Source organism: Anabrus simplex, chromosome 1, assembly GCF_040414725.1.
Source record: "Anabrus simplex isolate iqAnaSimp1 chromosome 1, ASM4041472v1, whole genome shotgun sequence".
Lineage (NCBI taxonomy): Eukaryota > Metazoa > Arthropoda > Insecta > Orthoptera > Tettigoniidae > Anabrus > Anabrus simplex.
In genome coordinates this window covers 925402849-925430456 of record NC_090265.1, presented here as the reverse complement: position 1 = coordinate 925430456, position 27608 = coordinate 925402849, and positions in this window count along the sequence as shown.

Here is a 27608-nt window from a genome sequence, read left to right as displayed (position 1 = left end):
AATTTCACAGTTTGTTCTTATTACATCTGAGAGGGATTATGAAGTTATTTTAATGAAATCTGACCGGGCAAGTTGGCCGTGCGCGTAGAGGCGCGCGGCTGTGAGCTTGCATCCGGGAGATAGTGGGTTCGAATCCCACTATCTGCGGCCCTGAAGGTGGTTTTCCGTGGTTTCCCATTTTCACACCAGGCAAATGCTGGGGCTGTACCTTAATTAAGGCCACGGCCGCTTCCTTCCAACTCCTAGGCCTTTCCTATCCCATCGTCACCATACGACCTATCTGTGTCGATGCGACGTAAAGCCACTAGCAAAAAAAAATGAAATCTGATTGGAGAGGATGAAATGTAAAAGTAATCGAAAACGACCGATATTAGTGTCGTATATGCTGAGGTAAATAAATGTACACAGGCAGGACAACGTCTGTCGGGTTTTGCTAGTATGTTACAAACGATAAAATTGGTATTTGGAATATCCTTTAAAAATGAAGCAACATGTCATTTCTTTTCGTTCTTGGAAAATACATTTAAGTCGGGGCGGGTTGAAAAGGACTCTAAAAGAAGTTTAATCCCTTTTATGGGGATACATATACGTATCTCAAAAATTGAAGATATTACAAATGTGAAAAAAGAGTGAATATTTAAAATGAGTATATCTACAGTATCACTCAAAACTGATTACAGATGTGAAAACTGGTGTTTGGAATATTTTTAAAAATAAAAGAAAATGTACTTTTTGTTTGTTTTTTGTTTTCGCTAACTCCACGTAAGGAGGGAGGTAAAAAGGACTGAATAATGGATTGAATTATTTTTATATGGATACTTACTCTATATGTCAAAAACTGAAAATGTTACAGACGTGGAAATCGGTATTTGGAATCTCTCAGACAGTCACCAGATCAGAACATACGGTTTATTTTCCTGCAAGTTTCGCTGGATTTTACGCGAGCGAAGCCGTGGGTGTCTACTACTACTACTACTACTACTACTACTACTACTACAGCGTTTTCATTCTTTCCCTGAAGGGGACGGCGGGCCTTCTACACTTTGACGCCGTCTCTCAGGCCAGGAGATTTGTATTGGAGAAGGTGATGCGTGGAGAAGGTGAGAGGGTTGGTGGCTGTTGCCTATATTAGGAACTCTCCCCGGCATTCGCCTTAGTGCAGGAGAATGGAAAACCACGGAAAACCATTCTCAGGACAGTGAACGGTGGGAACCAGCCCCTCTCCATCTCCCGAATACAGAGGCGTAGAGCCGTGGCCATCCCTCCTCTGTTCGGTTGACCGATTGGAGTGCAGAGCTGTCGGACTACGGACCAACTGTGGACGCTTGTGGGCCGAGACCCACTCTTTATCCGTCGACACTGCTAGTCTATATACATAAAATGCCGAATTCTGTCTGTCATTCAGAGTGATAATGAAAAACACGGGAAGGTTTCAACAGCTAAAACTGGTACCAATTTTAGATTGTTATATCTACTTTACAAGTAAAATACAATGAAATTCTTACGACCGGGAATTTTGTACTTTAAAAAAAGAAAAACTGTTACTATCAGGGAAGTTATTTTTCATCGCCTTGATGACGTATGTATACAGTTATATCTATCGGCATGTTGTCGAACTACGTCAGGCTTCCGTTGCCGTCCACAGATTCATTGAGAAAACGAGGATTTGAGATATGGTTATGGACAAGGATGAAATATATATATATAAACATACTGTATATATACTGGGTGAAGAAAAAGGTACGAACCAACCGGGTATTGAAGAGAGTTGGTGAAATGTGGAAGTTATTACAAACCATCCATACGAGGAAGGGTAACTGGTTTGGGCACTGGCAACGAAGAGAGTGTTTGTTGATGGAAGGTCTAGAAGGATCGGTAAATGCAAGGAGAAGAAGAGGATGGAGAAGGTAACAGGTGGTAGACAGTGTCAAAATAGCAGGAAATTACGAAGAAACTAAGAGGATCGCTGCAGACAGGACTGCATGGAGAACAGCTGAACACGCTATATTTATACGTCCACAGAAATACGCCAGCCTAAATCCGTCGGGAGAAGACGACATTCATGAAAGCATGAGGTCTAGCCTAAACAATTTTTTCCATCGTCAAATGTTGTATATTTTGCACAATTGTACGTAGCTTTTTCGAAAGTATTCAGATCCGTAGACATCAAAATACAACTCCAAGCTACAACTGCGCTCGATGTGGTTTGTAAGGAAATAATACTACACCGGTTTTGATTCCATTCAAATGCCGTATATAACCTGTAAAGTGTAACATTTTTACATAAGGTACATTAATAGTTCACTTAAAATTTCCAGTTACGTTATAGACAGGAATGTAGACTGTCGAAGAGAGGCTTATGTACTAGTATTATATAGTTTCGAATTCAGGAAAACTCTCTATTCAGAGGAGTGAAGAAAACAAATATGAACATTTGATGACTTACAAGTCATCGTACCCTTAACTGAACAGAGATCATCAGACATATAACCACAAGTATATGAAGCTATTAAGCACGCCGTTTGTGACATGCATGACTTGAAAAAAATATTGCTGTCCAGGAGCGATCATACTTCACGATATTCGACGACGAGCACGGGCAGGTATGAAAGATCAAAGGCATTAAAATCAGAGGTACATCATCACATGGCTGTTTATCATCCACCCTATAGCTCCAACGAACGAAGTGGTGGTGATAACTATTCTAAAATGAAGTAGAAGGTTCTCGTACTCTACGAAAGCCTCACAGGAACATATCAAAAGTGAAATGTAGACTAACTTGCCAGTTCAGAATTGAAAAAACTCTGGTTCGATGGTACCGAGCTCGATAGCTGCAGTAGCTTAAGTGCGGCCAGTATCCAGTATTCGGGAGACAGTAGGTTCGAACCCCACTGTCGGCAGCCTTGAAGATGGTCTTCCGTGGTTTCCCATTTTCACACCAGTCAAATTCTGGGGCTGTACCTTAATTAAGGCCACGACCGCTTCCTTCCCAGCCCTAGACCTTTCCTGTCCCTTCGTCGCCATAAAACATATGTGTCGGTGCGACGTAAAGCCAATAGCAAAAAAAAAAGGTTCGATGGTATTGTCTGATCATCTTCCTTCAATGATGAGGAAAACTGTATGACACAGAAATCATTGGATGGGATACGCTCCGGTGCTCTTAGAATAGAAAACAACTCAAAGGATTATGTTTGGTTGTGACTCAACTCTGTCAAAATGTGCTGAAAAGGTAGCCATGGTTGGAAGCGATAGTAGAGCGTTGCTTTTATGATTTCAAAGTGGCAGGGTTCCATTCGGGCTCAGTCCGGTGGTATTGGTACATATACCGACACGTAGAACAACTCCAATGGGACAAAATATCCGGCATCTCAGCGTATTCTTTAATACGACAAATTAATTTCAAAATCAATAAATCATAAAATATAAGAACAATTTACCCTAGAGGCAACAATCAATCAATCAATCAATCAATCAATCAATCAATCAATCAATCAATCATATAAACACCACTGATCTGCATTTAGGGCAGTCGGCCCAGATGTCAGATTCTCCATCTGTTTTTACCTAGTCTTTTCCTAAATGATTGCAAAGAATTTGGAAATTTATTGAACATCTCCCTTGGAAAATCGTTCCAATCCCTAACTCCTCTTTTTTACACAAGTATTTGTCCCAATTCGTCCTCCAAAATTACAACTTTATGTTCATATTTTGATCCTTCCTACTTTTAGAAACACCACTCAAACTTATTCGTCTACTAATGTCATTCCACGCCATTTCTCCACTGACAGCTGGGAACATCACGTCCTTTCTCCCAAGCCTTCCCAGTACGAACTTTGCAACATTTTTGTAACGTTAATCTTTTATCGGAAACCACCCAGAACAAATCGAGCTGCTATTCTTTTGATTATTTCCAGGTCTCGATTCAAGTAATCCTGGCGAGGATCCCATACACTTGAACCATTCTCTCGTTGGGTTCCTACCAGAGAGTTATATGCCCGTTCCTTTACATCCTTAATACAACCTCTAAATACCCTGATAACCATCTGCAGAGATCTGTACCCTTTATTTACAACACCGTTTATGAGATTACCCCAATGGAGATTTTTCCTCATGCTAACACCTAGGTACTTACAGTGTTCCCCATGAGGAAATTCCAGCCCAATCAACACAGTAATTAAACCTGAGAGGACTTTCCCTATTAGTGTAACTCACAACCTGACCTTTAACCCCGTTTATGATCGTACCATTGCTTGCTGTCCATTCCACAACACTGACGAGATCTTTTTGTATAAAAACTATACCATCATAGTTTATTGAGGGACATTTGATTTTCCAATACATCCACTTGGTATTCACATATTGGTCCTTTCCAGCTGCACTCAGTTATACTACTATTCTCTATTAATTTCAACTTTCTCAACTGTGTTAATTTCTTCCTTAATTGCTCCGTACGTATGCGAATGCTGATCCCGAAACATCGACACTCTTTTCTTTGAGGAAATATTCCAAGCTAGGAAAATGTATGACATTTGGCCCCGAAAAATATCGAAATATGGTTGCAATTTTAACGACGGTGCAGACGTTCGTTTCGGGATAATTGGTGGCTAAACGGTAAGTCGTATCACAAAACAGAAAGCGCAATCGCTTTCAATTTGGAGAGATCTACAACTTTGCTCCTACGACTTTTTATCTTATCTCTGTCATACGTTAAATATAACTGAATTTCTTGAGTTCAAGTTAATTTTGTACTTCCTACACGTATATGCTATCGTTAGGCACACTTATAGGAAAGATGCAATCATGACATTGGGCACGCACATAGTAACTCTGGAAATAAAAACCTGCACTTCTAGACGTGCCCATGCTTATCTATATAAATAAAGTTGTAGCGATTCCGCTGGCTGTGATTTCGTTTGTTTTGCCAATTTTTCAAATATTTATCCGTTTTATGTCAACTCAAGACCAATTGGGTGGTTTTTATTTTTCGCGTTTGTCTGTGTGTTTGTTTGTTCCACCATCACGGCGAAACGGCTGGATAGATCTCGAGCAAACGTCATATCTCTACTATACTCATCCCGGGGATGGTTTTGATATGCACATCATTTAAGCATCTTTGAACAGACGGGCGGTTTATAGGAACACCAGAACAGTTTTCCTCCATTTTCTCTTATACTATTTACTATCTGTAAAATCCGTGCATTGCATGTGAAATGTCTCTTCATTATAAACAACTTTGTTATGTTCATAATTTACCTTACTCCTCAAATGATGGAGAAAATAACTATTTTCTGCGGGTATCATACTCTGCATGAGTGACCGACAGAGCGACAACGAACCTACAGGTTACCATGGCATCGTCTCTGACTGCTTGCCAGCAGGGAAGTAACGTATTGCCATTGTCGTCATCATTCCTGTAAATTCGCGGTTGTTCCTTGAGTAGAAAGCAAGACAGACGTCAATCGGCCATTCTGCGGGATATTGACGGAATATCGTTGGAGGTTATAACCGTCCGCGAATAGCTTAAGTTATCACCATGAGTCATCTTTTTATCTGTTTACCTAAGAATTTTTGCGCCTAAATTTCTCCTCTGTTACCGTTTTATATCCGTAACTCATACCATCATAATTTATTGAGGGGCATTTGATTTTCCAATACATCCACTTGGTATTTACATATTTGTCCTCTCAGTCTTTCCTGAGTTATAATCCTATTTTCTATTAATTTCAACCTTCTCAACTGTATTACTTTCTTCCTTAATTACTCCGTATGTATGCAAGTGCTAATCCCGAAACCTGGACACTCTTTTCTTCGAGGAAATATTCCAAGCTATGCAAATGTATAACGTTTGACACTGGAAAGTATCGCAGAAGGGATGCAATTTTAATACGTTGCAGACCTTCGTTTCGGAATAATTGGTGGCTAAACGGTAAGTCGATTACAAAAAATAACACAATCGCCATTCCAATGTTGATACGATTGTTGATACGTTAGATAGAGCTGCAATTCACCATTATAATCAAATATTTCGAACTGGATTGTGAGTTGCATTCGGTATGATGGCCTGTCTTATAATGAAAATTCTCCATCTCTATTGTGAATTGCAGTTGCCAAGTGAGCCTGCCATTGTAGTATAAATTGCCGAATATGATTGTGGTTGGCAGTAGAAAATGTGGCCTTTCATTCTCCTCAAAACTCCCCCAATGCCTACCTTACATCGGAAACAAGATATTCTGTCCTCCCTGTCTTGTTTCTAGGATAGCGCTAAGAGGCATGCAATTTAATATAATCTTACTCACTGCCTTTGGTAATTTATTGAGAAATCCGTATACAATGTAGAATATCGTAGCGAAGCACGGGTATACTGTATTTGCTAGTCTAGTATATTATTGTTTACAATAAAGACAAAGACGAAAAGACAGACACCTCCGCACAGGCCATGGAGGCCCTTGGAGGAGTGTAAGGTAAAGGCTTCCACCATTGTTAACCGCGGCACGTGATGCGGTAGAGTGGTTAGCTCTACGCCCGGCCACCTTTGCCCCCAGGAATTAACCTGGTACTCACTTTTGGTGTAGGCTGAGTGAACATCAGGGCCATATGCACCTCCGGAAGTGGAAATCTCGTTTCTTAAATTTTACGACTTCCTGAAGGGGATTCGAACCCACGTCCTTCTGGGCGGACCGAGCACGCCTTTACCGCCTCGGCCAGGGAACCCTTCCTCTTTACAATAAAACCTGTTCCAAAGTGAGGTACATTCTTCATAACTCTATTTCCTGATTTTTCCTTAAATATCCTGATTCCCTGTGAGTCAATGTGATTTTCATCAGTATATCGTGTTTCCTGAAGTGCTTATCAAAATGTTTCTAACTCTTAGAAAATCTGTCAATGTTATAAATTATCCCGTCTTTAAAAGTGAGTTCACATTAAACACATTAAAAGTAGTCAAGTAATTTATGTTTCTGTACCTAATTTTGTATGACTGTTGCTTTAGGCAGGTTTCAGGGTGCTTCGACCCATCCTTTGCACAAGTTTGTGAGCCCTCAGAATCCGAATGCCCACTTTTCATTTCCTTGGAAATGAGAGATTGGTTACTTCCTGGGGTAAGTCTCTGACAAAGTGCATATCCATAGTTGATTGTTTAATGGGTTAAGAGAACAAGTCCCTTAAAAATTCTACTCGAGGTTGTTAGCTCCGAGGAAAGATTTTCACCTGCACCTCTGGTGAACAGACGCTGACTATTTAGCCACTTGTTACAAGTCAGACGCGAAATGGATTTTGCTTTTTAGCTGTCTCTTCCGCTAGTTCCTCCGTATCGAGATTCATTCCCTCCGCCTTCACTACCGTTGAAATTAGCGCCCTCCAAATTTATAACCCCTGGATGGAGGGTGTCTAAGTATTTTAAAGCCCCAAAGAATTGGGCTACTTGTTGGTCCGCGGGTCCTAAGACCATCTCAGCAGAAGTGGAGACGCGCTCTGAAGAGGTCAGGTTCCCCTATGATTTATTGGAAGTTAACCCCACCCATTGGAGATGGGGTTATTTGCAGAGAATTCATCATCATCATCATCATCATCATCATCATCATCATCATCATCATCATCATATTATTATTATTATTATTATTATTATTATTATTATTATTATTATCATCCTGAGCTGTACCACAAAATAATCTAAGATTCAATTACGAACTAATATTCATATGAATACATGATATGTTGTTCGGTTTCTTTCACATTCAAAAGTATATATTCCCTGTGAAAAACGCAGAATTTGTTTAGTTCGAAATACGACCAAGAGAATAACTAGAAATGAAAGACTTATTAAAGTTAATAAAACACTTATATTTCCCATAGGCACGAATACCTAGGAAACCTAGACCATGAACAAAAGGTTGTAGAAAACAAAAGTTATGCTTTCGAAATGTGGGTATATACAAGGACGCTGAGAACACCATGGGCGCAGCACTGTACTATTGTATAATTTTTTTTAAAAGAACTGAAGATCACAACAGTCCTATCCAAGGAATTTGATCGGTCATTTTTTCGATATTTTGGACACATTTCCAGAAGAGGCACTGGCCTATTTAAACTGATTTCTCAAGGCAAAATGAACAGTATAGCACAAAATCAAGAGACTGGAGAGATACAGTTTTTGCCATCAAGACAATGCCACAGTGCTCTTGTTAGATAGGACTGGAGAGAGAGAGAGAGAGAGAGAGAGAGAGAGATATGAACAGATAGTACTGGGTTTATACAGACAACGTCGGAATGACGTTTAAACTGCCATGTCTCTTTTAAGACAATGAGATTTCTGAATTGCAGTCTATAGTGCTGTTTCAAATGAACTCCACCTTAACATCCGTTCTACCTGATACCTGCCGTTCGTGACTAAGGATTTCCTTACTTATTACCTCAAGGCCTGTTTGCTATACAAGACACTAAGACCTTCTGCGCGCTCAGATGAAATTTGAGCCTTTGGGTAGTACTGGTTACTTAATACCAATGAAAGTTTTGATGGTTACAATACTGTTAAATAGCTGACGTCGAACAAGTAGTGGAGCCATATTCTTGAACACAACCATTAAGGTTTATCCAGGCCTTAAATATTATGCCCATATTATTGGATATCGAGCATTACAGTTGTTTCATGTAGTGGGATAGGGACATATGGAAAATCAGCCTCGTGAACCTAGTGAGAGAATTTTTTCTAATAAATTGTGTGGATATGATGTTCGTACTTATATGTGTATGTATTGTAGCCATTGGGGTGGATCAGTAGTAGAGTGCCAGCTTGGGATCCCAAGTTCACCGGTTCAAACTCGGCAGAATAGTTGGATTTTTCAAGGTCGAGGGAAAGTCCATTCAGTGCCCCATGTCGTACGATGAGCATGTAAAAGACCTCTGGTGATTTATGTAGTGTTTACTCAACAAAATTAATCGAAACTCAGATCGCTCAACAAAGAGCCGCTTCTCTGTCATCTGGAACGATAATAATAATAATAATAATAATAATAATAATAATAATAATAATAATAATAATAATAATAATAATAATGGCGCGTTGCCTCCGGAGAGGTCTGTTACAGGTCTTTCCATTTGAAGCCGTATAAGCAACCTGCGCATCTGTAAAGATGTGCCCCTACCAGAAATGAACTGTAATGTTCAAGACGTCACAAATATCCAGACCTCGAGCCGGAAGAATTAACTATTGAGAGATAAAATCCCTGACCTGGCCAGAAATCGAACCCGGGACCTCTTGAATCAAAGGCAAGCATGCTAACCATTTAGCCACGGAGCCGTACGACGGACCAATGAAATTGATATTCAGGTAGCCTAGATGTCATCAATTCAAAGTGCCTACACACGGTAGATGAGGCCATACAATATATTATTATTATTATTATTATTATTATTATTATTATTATTATTATTACTATTACTATTACTATTATTATTATTATTATTATTATTCATACACTTCTCCACAGGAAATATGCGCAGTAACGGGACACGGGATGCACCAAGTGTCTTAAGGCGGGTACAGACATGCGCGCCTAACTCCGTAACGTAACCACGTCGCGCGCCAAGGTTAAACGGGTCAATGTTACGCAACGCGGTTGCGAGGTAAACTTTTCTACCCCGCGCCGCAGGTCGTAACGCGTAACCTACCAGCGTTCCGTCAGTTGAGACAGTGCAGCTTTGAAAGATGGATTTAGCTGCAGCAGCCTATATTTATTTGCATTATGCAACTAAACGGAAACATAGGCGATGTTGGCAAACAGTCGATTAGTGTTATCGTACCGGAATGTGTCAAGCTCTGATTGAAGCACTAAACGGAAATATAAACGTAAGTAAGGAATTTATTGCTGGGATATTCTATGTTTCATACATCAAACATTATCTATTTTAATTGCTTATTCAACACAGAAACACTACTTTGTAAGTCTAATCAAGTCCTGAAAATCCATATCCACATCGTGGGAATTGCTTACTGTATTTCACTCAGTGGACAGACTGGAGTTGGAGTGAGGAGAATTGGGTGTACTAGTAGTATTCGGCGAGGATAAGGAAGCTGAAAGAGTGGGTGTTGAAACGGTGTAACCTTGAAAATGTGATGGGTTCGGCAGCTGATGAACATTATGTTGTGCAGCATGATGGGGATATTGGGAATATGTAGAGTGAACCGGAGAATGGAGTGGATGGGGAAAGTGGTCATTCTTTAAAATTTTGTTGAAATGCCTGGGATGGCCAGTTAGCCACAACATTTCCTTAGCTCTGTATATTTCAATAAAATGCAGTGTGTTTTGCTCGGTCCACAACATTTTTACTGATCAAGCAGACAGAGGCGAATGTGTGTTACGCGCCGAGGTCCTGTGTACGTCCAAGCTTGCTGTAACTTCCGCGCGCGCAGCTCTTTGATGTGACGCGGGAAAACCGACAAGCAGTGGAACGCAGCGAACCTCGTTCCGTATCGTTCATGTTGCGGGCTAAGGTTGCGCGACGAGGTTACGCAGTACCGTCCAGACAGGAGCGCGACGCGGTTACGTTACGATGTTCTGTTACAAGTCTGGACGCGCCTTTACAATACTTGAAGTATTTACACATTATAACACAAATATTGATGTACAGGTATATACAAAACTGCAGATTACGGGATCTTCATTCTTGCAAGAAGAAAGATCGCGCAATGTTGCATGTTGACAGGAGGACAGAACGTTGTACAATTTTGTAGATGTTCGGTGGAAAACCCAGTTCTCGCAGACTCTTGTGGAGTGTGTGTGGAATGAGGCCGTTGACTGACAGGATCACAGGGACTATCCGTACCAGTTTAATCTTCCAGATCCTCTTGATCTCTTCTGCAAGTTCTTTGTATTTGTAGATTTTTTCATGGTACTTTTTGTCAATGCTGGTGTCATTGGGGATAGCGATGTCAATAACTAAAGTTGCCTCGGTTTTCTTGTTTACCAGTATGATGTCTGGTCTGTTATGGTTGACTGTTTTGTCTGTCACTACAGCAGTGTCCCAATCGAGCTTAATCGACTCGTTCTCCAGAAGTGGTGTTGGATGGTATTTGTAATAAGGGATACGCTCCTGAATTAATTGGTTTTCCTGAGCAAGTGCCTGGTGTATAATTCCCGAGGCATGATTGTATCGTCTCGTGTATTCTACGGGGGCAAGTACTGGCCAGCCCGCAGTGATTATTATTATTATTATTATTATTATTATTATTATTATTATTATTATTATTTATGACAACAATACATTATAGTTTACTGAGGGCGAGATTAAGGAAAGAAAGTAGCCGGGGTCTCCATGTTGGTGCGAACCCGTCAATTATCTAGAGATGAAGTGACAAACTACGGAGAGCCACTTCTGGTAGAGTATTGACAAGCACCCATGATACGCTATACGAAGAATTTTTTTACCTGGTCATATCATCAGTTACGGGACTAGTTCCTATATTTCCAACGGAACTGTGCTTGAAGTGTCAGACAATATTTGACATTTGAAGCTGAGGCCGAAACCATACCCGAATCCTACCATTTTAATCCATTGGATTACAAGGATGGGTACAACCGTTTGAGTTCGGGCGAAAAAACAACCATGGAGTGTAACGGATTAATTAAAAGAATAACTTAGTCCGCCTCTGTGGTGTAGTAATTAGCGTGATTAGTTGCCAGCCCCGGAGGCCCTGGTTCGATTCCCGGCCCTGCCACGAAATTTGAAAAGTGGTACGAGGGCTGGAACTGGGTCTACTCAGCCTCGGGAGGTCAAATGAGTAGAGTTGCGGGCGGGGGGGGGGGGGGCGGGGGTTGTTTTCGATTCCCACCTGAGTCATTCCCGAAGTGGTTTAACGTGGTTTCTCACTTCTCTTCAAGGCAAATGCCGGGATGGTACCTAACTTAAGGCCACGGCCACTTCTTTCACTTTTTTTTTTTTGCAAGTTGCTCGTTACGTCGCACCGACACAGATAGGTATTATGACGACGATGGGAAAGGAATGGGCTAGGAATGGGTAGGAAGCGACCGTGGCCTTAATTCAAATACAGCCCCAGAATTTGCCTGGTGTGAACATAGGAAACCACGGAAAACCATCTTCAGGGCTGCCGACAGTGGGGTTCGAACCCACTATCTCCCGAATACTGGATACTGGCCGCACTGAAGCGACTGCAGCTGTCGAGCTCGGTTCCCTCTTCCTATCTCTTCCGATCTTCCTATGCCCCCCACAAGGCCCCTGTTTAACATAGCAGGTGAGGCCGCCTGGGCGAGGTACTCGTCCTCCTCACAGTTGTACCCTCAGACCCCAAGGTCTCACGCTCCAGGACACTGCCCTTGAGGCAATAGAGGTGCGTTCTGTCTTTGAGTCCGAGGAATAAACCAACCCTGGAGGGTAAACAGATTAAGCATGAAAGGCAGAAGGAAAGAAAGAAAGAAAGTGACAAAAAGTTATTTAACCAGACTATAGGCTACATTGCTCTATAAAATACGGCATGTAGTTCATGCAATGGCGTTTTCCGAACTATTTGGCTCCTGGCTTTAATGACCAATCCGGTATAAGAATATCATGGACTTCAACCAATCAACAGCTGTCTGACACAACAACACCATCGTTTTCATTTTATTGCACCTGCACGCACTCGTTATATATTAATTCATCGGAACAGCGCACTGAAACATCTTCAATAATATATTAGACCACCAACCGCATTCCCAACACGACGCACGTGTGTAATTCTGATGAAGCCGACAGCCGGCATATTGGGACACTGCAACCCAAAATAAAACAGAACATTACCGCGCTGAAATGTTTTATCACCGGGCGAGTTGGCCGTGTGGTTAGTGGTGCGCAGCTGTGACATTGCATCCGAGATATTGTGGGTTCGAGCCCCACTCCCGGCAGCCCTGAAGATGGTTTTCCGTTGTTTCCCATTTTCATACCAGTCAAATGCTGGGGCTGTACTTTAACTAAGGCCACGGCCGATTCTTTCCCACTCCTAGGCCACTCCTATACCATCGTCGCCATAAGACCTATTTGAGTCGGTTCGACGTAAAGCAATTTATAAAAAATAAAAGATGTTTCCTCTCTAAACTGTATACAGGGTGGTGAGTGACAACGTGGAGAGGATATAAATGAGCGTTAGAGGTTTGATCTTACTCACAAGTAATTTAAAAAAAATTCTCGCGGTGTTATCATTTTAACAGCTGCTGAAGAAAACATATCTGGTCGCTTCGTGGACTATGCGAGGCGGCGTTGTTAAATTTGCACCGGCTTGAGAGAAGCAATCGAAGAAAGAAAGAAAGAAAGAAAGAAAGAAAGAAAGAAAGAAAGAAAGAAAGAAAGGGATATCAAATATTCGCACAGTCTCCAATACCAAAGCACCGTCGGGAGGAAGAAGAGGAAGAAGCACGGAAAAGGCTTAACCCTAACGCGTTGTCTTACGACAGAAATGCGGAAGGACATGTGACATGAGAGGAAATGAGATAAGTCAAAGGGTATTGGAGGATGTTATTTAGGTGAACAGCGTGAATCTCTGGAAGATTACTCGTCAGGTGAAAGAAAAGACGTGGGATGCCAATTACCATGGTCAGGACTGAAGGAAATAAAGTGAGATATCTCGTGGATACAGGCGCTAGTATTAGCGTAGTTTGAGAAATATTGTTTTTGGAGGAAAATTCAAAGCCGATATCCCAATAATATCTGTGTCTAATATCAAAATAATAGAAATATTATTCCAGACAGGACAGCCAGATTTAAAATTCAAACTTATTTGCAACTGGAAATTTGAGACGTTGTTTTAGCGCATTAATTCGTGATTAGAGAAGGAATTTGGTATGATGTCATCATAGGTGCTGACATTATAAGAGAGAGTGGCATAATAATTGATCTTAACGAAGATTAAATTAGATATCGCTGTGATGATGAGAGATAGCGAGTCGCATAGATCGAATTGGAAGACTCTCAAGTCAAGGCGTCCCAATATACACTAATTATGATCAGAATATATAGAATGGCGACAGAAGAAGTGGAGCCAGTAAGCCAGACTACAACAATGAAGTCTATTGAAAACGTCATGCAAGTTGAAGAACAGATCGTAGGGGAGTACGTTCCGTAAGGTGTAATATATGACATTAAAATTAAAGAAATTGGAGGCACTAGAGAAGAGAAAGAATCCATAGTCGAGTTGCTGGCGAAGTACATTATGCGGACACTTCTAAATCAAAACCTGCAGTAATACTGAATTTTAAGTAAAAATTTTTAATTAGTGATTGGACTCCTTTCAAAAAGAAGCCTTATCCAGTAATAGAAAAAGACTTGCATTATGCTGAAGTAGTTATCCAAGGGATGTTTGTATTTTTCTATGAAAGATTTAAAGTTCCGCTAGGTAAGAAAGCCTCGCAATACGAGCCACACTTTTGTATTCTGTAATTATGTTGTGGTCATCAGTAAATGATCTTATTAGCGTTGACAAAAGGGAGAAGGAAGTAGCTAAGTTTATCTAATACAAAGCCCGTTACGTAGTAGGATTACAGGTCTTATGTCGTGGAAAATGTTCTGCCGAGACACCAGTTCGAGCCCCAAGTGCCTGTGTGAAGAGGCAATGCCGATTATTTTTCTATTTGTTTTCATTTCACGTTATTCTGCCGGGTTTGATGGTTCGCCTACATGCTTGTTACTTGTTTTGTATGTTTGCCATCTGCTTGTGTTATAAAGTCTTGTAAATCGCAACCACTTCTTTAAGTCAGTGCTTTGGGTCTCACGATTTTATGTGTTACTAGCTAATGTACCCTATAATTGCAGGCCGAGTTTCCTACTGCCATTCTTAATCGAGTTCGGGAGTTTCTACTATAACGGCAGGCTCACTCGCCTACTGCCATTCTCAATGGAGATGGGGGAGATTTTATTACAAAGATAGGCCCCTTTTCCTAATGCCAGTCACAATCGAATTGGGGAGATTTGATTATAATGAAGATCTCAGCGATTGCGTTATCTGTTTTGTGATACGATTTACCGTTAAGCCAACAATTATCCCGAAACGAAGGTCCGCACCGTCATTAAAAATGCCTCCATATTTCGAAACTTTTCGGGGCCAAAAAATTTACACAATTTAACATTTTGGAATTTTTCCTCAAAGGAAAAAGTGTCCAGTTTTCAACATCAGCACTGGGATACATATGGAGAAATTAAGGAAGAAAGTTAAGAAAGTTGACATTAATTGAAGATAGGATAATAACTGAGGATAGCCGGATAGGTCAAATATGTTAATACCAAGTGGAAATATTGGGAAAAAATGTTATGTCCCTCATTAAATTTTGATGTTATGAGTTGCTGATTTAAGAAAGTGGTAACAGAGGAAAAATTTAAGTGCATGGATTGTCAGATAGGAAGATGACTTATGGTGTAATTAACCCTAAAGCGTCAAAACAGGGCAAGAAATTAAAGCAGAAAACGGAAGTAGAAGAGAAATACAGTACAAATTATAGCAAATGTCATATAACAACTTGTGGTGTGAAATAATGGGCTACACTCCGTGGTACTGTTGAAATATTAACAGCCCCCATTAGTGCTATTCGGAGACGATTGAAACCTACAACGGTATTCCGTAAATATCCCACAGAATGGAAGATTGATGTCTCTCTCGTCTTCTACACAATGAATAACCACGAGTTTACAGAAATGATGGCGAAAATGGCATTACGGTACTTCCCTGCTGGCAAGCAGCCAGAGACGTTGGCATGCTAACCGGTAGGTTCGTTGTCGGTCTGCGCGGGTGTCCGTCACTCAATGCAGTGCGTGAAACCCGCTGAAAATAGTCATTTTCTCCGTCATTTGAAGAGTAAGCGAAATTATGTAGCCTTCATAACAAAAGTTGTTGAAAATGAAGGGATATTCCACATATAGTCTACGGATTTTACAGAAAATCAATAGTGTAAGGGAAAATTGAAAAAACCTAACCCCCACTCTATTCAGTGATTTGTAAATCGCATGCATATCTACACCTCATGGATGAGTATACTCTAAATATGAAGTTTGGTCGAGATCTATCCAGCCGAATCTCCGTGATGATGGAACAAACGAACAAATAGAAAAACAGTCACGAAAGCTAAAAACCATTGATACGGTCTTGAGTTGACCTAAAATGGATAAATATCTGAAAAATTGAAAAAATAAGCGAAATTACATTAACTTCATTATGTAAATTATTTAATATTGTAGATAATATTTCGGTGGTGGTAAAGAAGTAGGGGACTGGAAATAATAATAATAATAATAATAATAATAATAATAATAATAATAATAATAATAATAATAATAATAATAATAATAATAAAAATAATAATAATACAAATAATGGAAGTTAAAAGTTTTGTTTATCTTATTGATATAAGACAATATATTTTCATAGATTATGTTGTGTTTTTGAGAAAAGCAATGATTTGGGGGCAAGGAAAAGGGGTCTGGGAGCGTAAGCCCCCAGGTTAGAGCCGCGAAGCGGCCTTAGACCTCTAGATTCCACTGCAATCACCATTAGTCTGGACTGGTTAGGGTAGGGCCTGGAGTAAACCATTGATTTGGACTGGTTAGGATAGGGGCTGGACAAGAGCATTGGTCTGGATAGACCAGTCATATGGGGACAAGCAAAGGGGGTCTGGGGACGTAAGCCCCAAGGTTACAGCTGCGAAGCGGTCTTAGGCCTCTAGATTCCACTGCAAACACCTTTGGTCTGGACTGGTTAGGGCAGAGCCTGGACTAGACCACTGGTCTGAACTGGTTAGGATAGGGGCTGGACAAGAACATTGGTCTGGTTAGACCAGTCATATGGTCCAGCCTATGCTTTTCTCATCTACTGTAAGTTCCATGTTTTGCTGAAAGTGAAAGTGACCAGTCTATGCTATAACACCTCTGGATAAATACACCCTCCTACTTCATTATGAGTAATTATTACCAATATTACCCATAAAATCATTATGAATCCTTCATTTCTGGACCTGGAAATATTCAAAATGGGGTGCTGAACACATGTGAGTAATTTTCATGCAATGTTATTATTTACCCCTTGAAGTTAATACCATGCGAGCAGTAGTACGGCTGGACTTTGAAACTCGGTTAATATTTGACGAATTTTAGAAATGCTGTTATAGTGTGTTAAATTTAATACGGTTATATGTCGTATATTTATTCTGTATCCTAGGAAACTGTTGAACAGTAGGGTTATTTATATCAAATAGTGTTATAAAGTTTAGGTGAGCAGGTGCGATATAACTAATCACAAAGTAAGAAGGCATAAATATTCGTCCGATAGGTTGATGGGCGTTTGTCCGTCTCCTTGGCTGAATGGTCAGCATCGTGACTTTCTGATCAGTGAGCCACGAGTTCGATTTCTGGTCGGACTGAGGATTTTAACTGTGTATTCTTAATTTTCCTCTAGATTGGTGACTGGGTGTTTTTATTCGTCTTAATACACCTGTCCTCATTTACAAAACCACCATGAACCACAGTAGCACGCAATAGTGAATATATTCATCAACATAGGGTTGTCTCAGGAAGGGCACCCGGGCATAAAACTAGGTCAAAGCATACCAAGTGACGACCCCAATAAATTGGTAAAAAACCGAGCTCGATAGATGCAGTCGCTTAAGTGCGGCCATTATCCAGTAATCGGGAGATAGTGGGTTCGAGCCCCACTGTCGGCAGCCCTGAAGATGGTTTTCCGTGGTTTCCCATTTTCACACCAGGCAAATGCCGGGGCTGTACCTTCATTAAGACCACGGCCACTTCCTTCCACTTCCTAGACCTTTCCTATCCCATCGTCGCCATAAGACATATCTGTGTCGGTGCGACGTAAAGCAAAAAAAAAGTAAAATACAGTAAGAAGAAGAAGAAGAAGAAGAAGAAACTGATTGTTAAGGACTCCATACTTTCCAGTGTCAACTTAGTTACTGTAATTTAAACGCTTAACAAAATTTCAAAACATATATAACACTATAACACACCTGTAAAAATTACACACTATTAATCAGAGAATGACATGTTTCTTTCTACAAGAACATCCTCAGACTCTAGCAAATCACTTTGCCGGGCTGAGTGGCTCAGACGCTTAAGGCGCTAACCCCAACTTGGCAGGTTCGATCCTGGCTCAGTCCGGTGGTATTTGTAGGTGCTCAAATACGACAGCCCCGTGTCGGTAGATTTACTAGCACTTAAAATAACTCCTGCGGGACTAAATTCCGGCACCTCGGCGTCTCCGAAGACCTTAAAAAGTATTTAGTGGGACGTAAAGCAAATAACATTATTATTATTATTATTATTATTATTATTATTATTATTATTATTATTATTAGCAAATCGCTTTAATCATTTGTATGTATGCACAATACTGTTAACGCTGTCAATGCTTACGAATTGGTAATGATACGAAAAAAGAAGTAAAGCAATTGTCCTTTACTGCCAATTTAGTAAATTGTGGACATTCGTCCATACTTTTCTCAGTTACTATTGCCCGTGCATAGTTCAGACACAGTTGCAGAAGGTAACGGACGACAGCAGCTAAGGTAAGTACGTAAGCATTTCCATAATTTACTAAAGAAACATTAGAGGACTAATTCATTCATTATTTATTCATAGAATCAATAATCCGATATAACCGACTAGTTTACCCAACGTAAACCATATTGTATTTAAGATTTAAAGTGATTTGATAGAATCTGAGGATGTTCTTATAAAACGAAACATGCCATTCTTTGTTTGAAAATGTGTATTTTTTTACAGGTATGTTTTAATGTTGAATATTAAATTTTGAATTTATGTGTTAGACAGAAAGTCTTTTAAGTTTCAAGAATTGTATTGATAAACATTTCACCTATAGGAATAAAAACATTGTAAATATCAGAAAAATGACAATGTAAGGTATCATCAACTCATTTCGTTTAGGCATGCACACCATAAGGCAGCAGGAAATTTCCTCCCCAAGTCTAGCTTAGAAACTGGTATGTTAAGAACATGATGCCTGGTTTCTACTACCTGATCAAATGGAGGCACCAAATTGACCTTAAGGTAATTAGAAAATGCAAACATTCACCCGTTATGATCCGGTGGCAACTCATTCCCTGTACGGTCCGCATTCAACAGATATAAGATCATAACCCAATAGGCTTAATGCTTCTTGTGGCGAGAGGATTTGATGCGACAGTGAGATTCACCGTCAAGTCGAGCCTTCAAAGAGATGAAGCACTATTACAGCACTACTACTGAAATGTTTTCATTTCTCCCCTGAAGGGGGAGGCGGGCCTCTTAGACGGTGACGCCGTCTCTCTGGCCGCGAGAATTGTTACGGTGGAGGAGATGCTCGGAGAAAGTGAAGGGGTTGATGGCCGTGACCTATACTAGGAACTGTCCCGGCATTCGCCTTAGTGCGGGAGAATGGAAAAGCACGGTAAACCATTCTCAGGACAGCCGATGGTTGGGGCCAGCCATGAGGTCCAGCCCTGTTCCGTCTCCCGAATGCAGAGGCTTAGAACCACGGTAGAGCCGTAGCCACCCTTCCTCTGCTCGGTTGGCCGGTCATAGTACAGAGCTGTTGGACCACGGACTAGACGTGGCCACTTGAGGGCCAAGACCCACTCTGCATCTACGACCCTATTACAGTATCCCATAGATACTGTAGCCAGCTTCTGGGACACACGTCTTAAGCGAGTTCTGGCACGAGACGGCGAGTTCCATCGATCAAGGAACTACTCTCGCCACCCACCTACGCAACCCCTCCTCACACACTTTTGTACACACCATTTGGTACATTCTTCCCTGTTCCTCCGTTGGTAGATGTTCGTTGTCTCATACCGAACTGTGAGCCGACGTACGTCGCGACTTGTTGGTTAACCTCTTCGTGTGGTTGATCGTCACGCTTTGTTGGAAGCGTGGTTGGGGCCCCACAACTACACCAGCTAACCATCACAGATGGAGCTCTGGTAGTTCAGTTTATCGCTATACCGTGTGTATGAATGTACAGTGTTGTAAAAATAAAAAATTATCAAATACAGTACCATATTGAGCCATATCACGATATGCCTCACTGTATTAATAGTAACACTGCGGAATAATTGTATTCAATATAGCAGTGAGTAGCTGGAGACAAAGGCATGAACCCTGGGACGCCGTGGCATAGGTACAGTGAACCCCAGATATAACCAGTACAAACGTACATTTCAAGTTTGAATTGGGCAGTTGGTTGTGTATTTCGTTGTGTAGATCCCCACTCTAGATTTTAAACCCATCGACTTCGAGCTGAAGGAGTGGTAATTTAAACCTTGGGAACTACTCAACAACTACTCCAGGCTGGCCAACTTCGCTATTCTAAGACTGGCATCTTTTGAATTTAAATTGATATCCCTGCTTCCGAGCTTAACTCCACAGGTCTAAATATATTAGAAATTATAGAGTGAATTAACAAGCAGCATGAATGAATAATAGACTGTATTTGTGGTAAGTTAAATGTTCTGCGCTTTGAAATTCCTTATAAAATCTTTAAATTTTTCTCTCGAATTCTTGTGTTTCTCGGGAGCATTTTAATTTTTATCTTGGATAGTGATCTGAGTCAAGTTTTGTATTTCTTAGAACTTTCACATTCTGAATTTCTCTCTGAACCTTCCGTGCGATCGCGATATGATCAATCTGGAATTCACCAAGATGAGGATTTGGGGAATTCCAGGTCTTCTGTTTCTTGGGCAGGTGTTCAAAAGCAGTAGACTTCATTACGAGGTTAAATGCCTTACACAGTTCCATTACGATTTGTTCTATGGTGAGCAGGATAGTTTCCAACGTCGTTTCGGAACTTCTCTCTTTGCCTACCTGGACATTGAAATCACCAAGCAAGATGATGCTATGTTTGTCTAGAATCTTGGATGAAATAACCTCAAGTTCTTCTCAGAATCTGTCAGTTTCCTCCGGGTCTCTCTTGTTCGCTTGGTTGATCGGCGCATGGATGTTCACAATAGTATACATTATCTTTGTGCTTCGAAAGGACAGAGTCGAGACTCTGCTATTCATAGAGGTGAAATTTGTGATTGAGCCCAGAATCCTTTAGTTGACTACAAATCCTGTGCCTAGGTGGGGGACAGTTTGTATGACACGTTTACCAGGTTTGCCCTTGAAGATCCTGTAACCTTCAGATTCAAAGGCCTGCTCATCTGTAAATCTCGATACCTTAATTGCTGCAATCAAAATTTGCTGTTCAGATATCATATCTGTGAGCTGTTCCAGTTTCCCAACCTTCTGGGGAGAATTGTCGTTAAAGGTAGCAAATAAATTCTTGACTCTATGTCTGATCTTTCGTGGAGTCTCCGATACCTCCGAGCATGTCGGTGCAGGCTCTCCAGAATCCGAAAAGCAGTTGAAAAACTGTAGACTGGGGTCGATGATATTTCGCACCGACCACGGTACTACCAAGGTTTCGAGACTCGGAGCCCCCAGGATTGATCGGTTCATCGACCCAGTTTCCCGCTGGGATTGGTTACCACCTTATACTGGGTTGCTCGGCTTAATAGGGGCACCTCTTGTAGATTATGTGCTGGAGTTGGAGTGAAAGAGGCTAGTTGGATTTTCTTACTGAATCCAATAGTTTATTGTTGCAGATGGTCGCAACGACGCAATTCACTCCCATTTGCCAGGGCCGTAAATACCTCATTATTATTATTATTATTATTATTATTATTATTATTATTATTATTATTATTATTCTGTATTTATTTTATATTAGAAAAACCGTATAATGTTCTGTTATGTACCAGATTTTTACTGTGTTTGCTGAATACAGATATGAAGGCATGTATAATTCAGGGCACAACATTTTCGTGAGCTCAGAGAGGCAAAATACCTAAACACATGGTTGCCTACAGGTATTGGATTGTCAAAATGGTAGCGTAACGACGCTTTAGTCACAACCAAGCTTTTACGATGCTCTTCTTCGTCTCACACACTATACAGCACTTTAAAGTGTCCTCACGATGCTGAGTGAATTTTGTTTCAAACATTCGAGCAGAACTAAAAACAATTGAAAGACCCAGGAACCAAATCAAATACCTCCGAGTGAAAGTCAGACACACCAACTGATAACTTATCCGAAGGAGATTATTAGGTTAATTTCAAAGGAAATATAAGTAAAAACAGATTTACTTCAAGTTTCAACCTTTAGATGACAGATGGTTTCAAACTTCCAGTTTCAAAATGTTTTTCTTTAAATATAGCCAATTATGTGCACTTTAATTACTTTTAGAAGACCATATCTTAGAACTGCCAAATTATATTGCATATTTCCTTAAAATCTCCTGAGCTATAATTTTAAAATATTTACACCTGAGTTTGGTACCTATTTTAAGTTCATTGAATATGCATGAAGTGAGTTAAAGGTTTTTGGTTCAGAGATCTCAGAGATCCCTCCCACACATCTTACATTTCAGGTAGCAACGGGAATCGTACCTGGGCCACCAGGTTGGCACCTCAATAGTGCTAAAAAATTCGCTATGGAAGCGGACAGCTGTGATCTTGCATTCGAGAAGTAGTGCATTCGAACGCCACTGTTGGTAGCCCTGAAGATGGTTTTCCGTGGTTTCCCATTTTCACACCAGGCAAATGATGGGGTTGTACCTTGATTAAGACCATGGCTGCTTCATTCCCTGTCCTATCTCATCGTCACCATAAGACCTATCTGTGTCGGTACGACGTGTAGCAACTAGTGAAAAAAATTTCTGGAATGATAATCCTAATAGAGATACACACCTGCTTAACGAGAAACGTGTTCATTTTTTGTAGAACCAAAATATAAAACTTTCTGTAGTTTAGTGTTTTTACTCTCCTTAAAATATTATTTGAAGCTGAGTAGCAGGAAATCTCCTGTAACATCTTAAGTTCTGTGTGAAGGCTATTCAATTCTTTAAGGGGATCTTTCTATATAGATATGTTCTTCTAATAAAGCACAATATAATTATCAGGCTGTTCTCGTAACGGTTAGAGTTGTTAGCTGCCGTCCTCGGAGGCCCGGATTCGTTTCTCGGCACTACCAGAAATTTTAGAAAGGCAGAAGCGCTGATGTGTGGTTTAAATGGCACATACATTTCACCTCTTTTTGGAATGTGCCTTTAAAGGGCTGCATCAACTCAGGAAAAGGGCACGAGTTTACTTTATCATCACGTTGTCGGTTCTTCCAGCAATTGGGTTTGTTACCTATCTATATATTAAACAAATTGATGAAAACTAAAGTCAGTCAGTCCCGCCATTCTATCCGGTCGATTTCCTTCATTTTTGTTTTAACTTAAAGGTATTCATGCACAAATTTGTCATCAGGTACTATAAATCACTTAACTTCCACCTTCCTCAAATTATTTCATTTTTTCAATTTTTTGTATCTTTGAAGCAATCATATCTTTGGTTCTAATTGAGGTACGGAGTTCATTTTGGCCTAAGAACACGCAGTGGATCAGGTTCCTTCATTTCAGCTCTTAACTATTCAAATTGGTTCATTCTGAGCAAAGTTATGAGTGCACATTAAATTTGACGTCTCATTTCTTCAACATTTTTTCTCATTGCACCAATCATATCCTTCGTTCTAATTGAGGTACGCAGTTCGTTTTGGACTAAAAACGGTCAGTAGATCAAGCGCTTTCTTTTGAGGTAGTAACTACTTACATTGGTAGATTATGAGAATAGTTATGAGTACATTTGTCTCCATGACGAAGATCTTTGAAGGAGTTTTTAATAGTTCGGCGCGTAGTGTTGTTCCAAGGAACGTTTAATTCAATTTCTTTGTGTAATGTATTTTCAAGTGTTTTCTTGACACAATATTACATTATATTACCGCAGCAGATCATGTGCTTTATTTCATTAAGTCGGAACTTTGCAAATACATCCGTGAGGATAGCAACGAACAACACCATACATTGTACATTGCGGGCGGAGTCAGCGGGAAACTGCTGGTATGAATGAAATTTAAAGCAGTGCTTTCATTTCATTTAACTGGATTTCTCACCTAGATTTTTTAAGGAGTTCAACGTGGTTGTTCAAGTGGGGAACAAATGAAATTAACCACAAAATTATCAGGTCCCTGACACGGGAAAGAGATTGACTTTCATTAGCGCTATTTCTTTTAAGTCGCACCGACACAAATAGGTCTTATGGCGACGATGGGATAGGAAAGGCCGAGGAATGAGAAGGAAGAGGCCGTGGCCTTAATTAAGGTACAGCCCCAGCATTTGCCTGGTGTGAAAATGGGAAACCACGGAAAACCATCTTCAGGGCTGCCGACAGTCGGGTTCGAACCCACTATCTCCGGGATGCAAGCTAACAGCTGCGCGCCCCTAACCGCACGGCCAACACGCCCGGTAAGAGATTGACTTTAGCGTACTACTTACTTCCAAAAGTATGAGAAACAAATCATTATTAAGTGGTCCTGTGATAGAAAATTAGAGAAACGTTTAATGCATTCTTCTTGTTCCTAGCCCTTTTACACTTTACGGTGGATCGGCATTGCCTGTGGATTTTGTGGAGGGATTTCTGTGGTTGTTCGTAGTGTGATGTATGTGTATCAAGATGTGTATTGACGAACACAACACCTGGCCTCCGAGGTAGAGGAATTATCAAACTTGGCAAAAATTTCCAACCTGGCCGGGAATCGAACAAGAAACCCTTAGAACCGAGCCATTGCTCTAGCCTTTCACCTAAGAAGTCGAAAGTTAATCATCCTTACAGTGATAAATATTGGCCTGTAACTGGAAATTAGTAGATTTGAATTCATTCTGTCTGAATCTGTTTTTTGAATTCGGAGTTACTGTAAATGCCCCAGGCCATTTGCCTCTTCGTTTACAAGAGTTTACAAATCAGTAAGAGGTCAGAAGTTAATTTCCATGGTAAGAACGTATTGAATACGACTTGTAGCCTCCACTTGATCCATTTCATAAAGTGGCTCACGCTGGTCGCCTCAACATGCATAATACATGAGGCCGAGATTCAACCCAGAACCGTGGGATCAATTCTCTCTCTCCTCTTTCCTCTCTCTCTCTCCGCTTCTTACTAGCACGGTGACAAAGGGCGAGCTAGAGGGCATGAAAATGAGCCTGCCTACCTACACTTGTTAAAGTGGGCCTTCTGTTTAACGACTAGGTATACTACACAACTAGGATATAGGACCAGAGTTTAAAGACGAATATGCTTGTAGCTTGTTCTAGCTGGAGGTCCGAATTTATACTCTTGCTGGGGTTTAAATTCATTAGAAGAATAATAGAGTCCGCCTCTGTGGTGATGCTTAGTGTGAATAGCTGCCACCCCTGGAGGCCCGAGTTCGATTCGCGGCTCTGCTACGAAATTTGAAAAGTGGTACGAGGGCTGGAACGGGGTCCACTCAGTTCTGGGAGGTCAACTGAGTAGATGGGATTTCGATTCCCACCTCAGCCATCCTCCAAGTGGTTTTCCGTGGTTTCCCAATTCTTCTCTAAGCAAATTCCAGGATGTTATCTAACTTAAGGCCACTGCCGCTTCCTTTTCTCTTCCTAGTCTATCCCTTCAAATCTTCCCACCCCCTTCCCACAAGGCCCCTGTTCAGCATAGCTGGTGAGGCAGCCTGGGCGAGGTACTGGTCTTTCTCCCCAGTTGTATCCCCGACCCAGAGTCTGAGGCTAGAGGACACTGCCCTTGAGGCGGTAGAGGTGAGGTCCTTCCCTGAGTCCGAGGGAAACACCAACCCTGGAGGGTAAACGGATTAAGAAAGAAAGAAAGAAAGAAAGAAAGAAAGAAAAATAAGTTACCTGCAGATCATGAGGAGTTATGTATTCAGCACGACGGATCTTCTCGGCCAATATTCTTGGCTTTCTAGGCCGATGCTGCTATCTCACAATCAGATAGCTTCTCAATTGTGATCACGTAGGCAGAGAGGACCTCGAATAACAGCTCTCATATCCAGGTAAAATCTCTGACTTGGCCGGGAATCGAACACGGGACCTCCGGATAAGAGGCAGGCATGCTACCCCTACACCGTGGGGCTGGCCAAAAATAAAATACTAACGACAATAATAATAATAATAATAATAATAATAATAATAATAATAATAATAATCATTATCGGTAAATTTGGGAGCGAAAAAATTCATCAGTATGGATCCCTGGAATTTAAGAAAGCGTTAACTTGATTTTCTGATTTAAAAAAATCAAATTTCAGTTTTTCTATTATTTAGTACTGGTAACGCAAACATTAAACTTTCCACGAAAAGTAGTTCTGAGTTCAATATAAGTGATACATTTGGAGTTATAGGCTAATAAAGTTTTGACATATGGGTGGGCGTGGCTCACGGCGAGTAGAAGTAATATTGTTACACGCTTGCCTTGGCTCATGGAGTTTCATCCTCTCATTTCTCTGCATTTCCCTCTAAAGAGATTAGTACGATTTTCCGATCACAGACGGCAGCACACGCAACATTTTAGTGACGATAGACACGCATCTTTTGTTTGTTTGTTTGTTTGTTTGTTAGTTTGTTGTATTACTTGAATATTGAGAATTTGTGTTCGTGTTCAATGAAGTTATCTGGAAACAATATATATATAAAGATTTTTGGTAAGGACTAAGTCGCGAACGGTGTATTAGATGCCATTTCTGTATTTAATGATGGAAATCTATCAACAAAACTGACATTAGAGGAAAGGAAGTGGATGTGGAAACTGGGTTCTGGTGCACTGCATCACTTGAAAGTCTCGATATTTCTCGAGTAAAAGATAATGAATATAAGTGCGTGCAGGACACGAAGAAGAAGAAGAGGAAGAAGAAGAAGAAGAAGAGCAAGCAGAAAGAGAACAAGCCGGAAGAGGAAAAGGAAATTGGTGCACGGGGTTACGGATATGGAATGTAAATTTTAACCTCAGTGGAATTTTACATGCTTTTCTTTGACCATTTTTATTTGTAAATTTAATTTTTGTTAACATAGGGTACATTTTCTCAAAAACTATCTAAGGGAATTGAATGGAATTTTCAAAGAAGCTGTATATCCCTTATAGATATAATACAGTGGACTTGAATCCTGATACCTTACTTCAATTAGGAGAAAACCTTAAACGCTAAACTTATTAACATTTAAAACAACAGCCTTTATAAAATTATATTTTAAAATTTGGTGAAGTATAACAATCATTATCACATTATGCCATAGAAATAAATCTTTAAGATGAGGACGTCTCACTGTTCTCATTCGAATTCGTTTCCTATAAATATAGTCTACCTGAAGTGATAGAATATCAAAGATAACAGTGGTAAAATTTAGGATTTGCAAGTTGGTAGCCGCTTGATATTTGGAATTTAAATTTCCTTTCTACTAGCACCGGGCGAGTTGGCCGAGCGGTTAGAGGCGCGCGGCTGTGAGCTTGCATCCAGGAGATAGTGGGTTCGAATCCCACTGCCGGCAACCCTGAAGATGGTTTTCCGTGGTTTTCCATTTTCACAACAGGCAAATGCTGGGGGCTGTACCTTAATTAAGGCCACGGCCGCTTCCTTCCCACTCCTAGCCCTTTCCTGTCCCATCGTCGTCATAAGACGTATTTGTGTCCATGCGACGTAAAGCCAATTGTAAAAAAAAAAAATGCTG